We start from the raw sequence: 1,793 nt of genomic DNA, 5'->3' as shown, positions 1-1,793 counted from the left end.
GTTCGTCACTGTCACCTTCTGAAAGAATACCATTTTATTTCTTCATACCTGACAAGAGAGCCCCACTTGGACGTGCAAGGCAAAAGTCGATGACTGCGTTCTGCTGGTCATAGTTTGTCATTGCGCCCTGATGAAAGAATACAATCTTGCTGCATTGCTTACCCTAAAAAGTCGATCACTGCCGTCTGTTGGTCACAATTTGTCATTGCAACCGTTTTCAAGATGATCATATTAGTTCTTATTTCCCTTGAAAAATCAGCAGTCACACATGAAGGCAGCGCTGTGAAGATCATTTTGTGACATTTATGGATTTTTTAAAATTTCTGAACGAAAACATAATGAGAGTTAATTCACAACGGTGGTTCTTCCCCGCTGTTTCCACCTTGTGTATTGACCTTCTTCGCTCTCAGTTGCTGGAGCCCCACTGGGACGTGCACGGCAGAAGTCCGTTAATGCTCTCTGCTGGTAATATTTTGTCATTGCAACATTCTTGAAGAATACCACACGATTTCTGATGACAATCGAAAAATCAGCAGGAACACAAAATGGACCCCTGTGAAGATAATTGTGTGACATTTGATGGATTTTTTTTTTTTTAATTTCAGAAGACAAAAAACGCTACAATTATTTCACAACGGTCGATTTTCACCACTGTTTCCACCTTGTTTTCAGATCTTCTTCACTCTCAATTGCGAGAACGGCCCCATTGGGACGTGCAAGGCAAAAGTCGATTACTGCCCTTTTGTGGTCACAGTTTTTCATTGCACCCTTTTGAAAGATGACATATTATTTATTACCCTCGAAAAATCATCAGGAACACAAAATGCCCAGCTTGTGCAGATCATTTTGTGGCAACTGATGGATTTTTTCCATTTCTGAAAACAACAAACATTGCTATTCATTCACAACGGTCGTTCTTCCCCACTGTTTCCACATTGTTTTCTGATCTTCGCTCTCAATTGTGAGAAGAGCCCCATTGGGACGTGCACGGTAGAAGTCCGTCTGTTCCCTCTTCTGGTCATAGTTTGTCATTGCAGCCTGATGAAAGAATTCTTCCCCACTGTTTCCACATTGTTTTCTGATCTTCGCTCTCAATTGTGAGAAGAGCCCCATTGGGACGTGCACGGTAGAAGTCCGTCTGTTCCCTCTTCTGGTCATAGTTTGTCATTGCAGCCTGATGAAAGAATACCTTCATGTTTCTTATCACGTTCGACAAATTAGCAGAAAAACAAAATGGCCACCGTGTGAAGACAATTTTGTGACAACAGGAACACAAAATGGACCCCTGTGAAGATAATTGTATGACATTTGATGGATTTTTTTATTTTAATTTCAGAAGACAAAAAACGCTACAATTATTTCACAACGGTCGATTTTCACCACTGTTTCCACCTTGTTTTCAGATCTTCTTCACTCTCAATTGCGAGAACGGCCCCATTGGGACGTGCAAGGCAAAAGTCGATTACTGCCCTTTTGTGGTCACAGTTTTTCATTGCACCCTTTTGAAAGATGACATATTATTTATTACCCTCGAAAAATCATCAGGAACACAAAATGCCCAGCTTGTGCAGATCATTTTGTGGCAACTGATGGATTTTTTCCATTTCTGAAAACAACAAACATTGCTATTCATTCACAACGGTTGTTCTTCCCCACTCATTCCACCTTGTTTTGGATCTTCTTTGCTCTCAATTGCGAGAAGAGCCCTGTTGGGACAAACACGATCGAAATTCGTCTATTCCTTATTCCGGTCATAGGTTGTCAATGCAACCTGATGAAACAATACCATCTTG

This window comes from Hippocampus comes, unplaced genomic scaffold (genome assembly GCF_001891065.2).
Source record: "Hippocampus comes isolate QL1 unplaced genomic scaffold, H_comes_QL1_v1.1 scaffold216, whole genome shotgun sequence".
Taxonomy (NCBI): domain Eukaryota; kingdom Metazoa; phylum Chordata; class Actinopteri; order Syngnathiformes; family Syngnathidae; genus Hippocampus; species Hippocampus comes.
Note: the sequence above shows the minus strand (reverse complement) of the source record.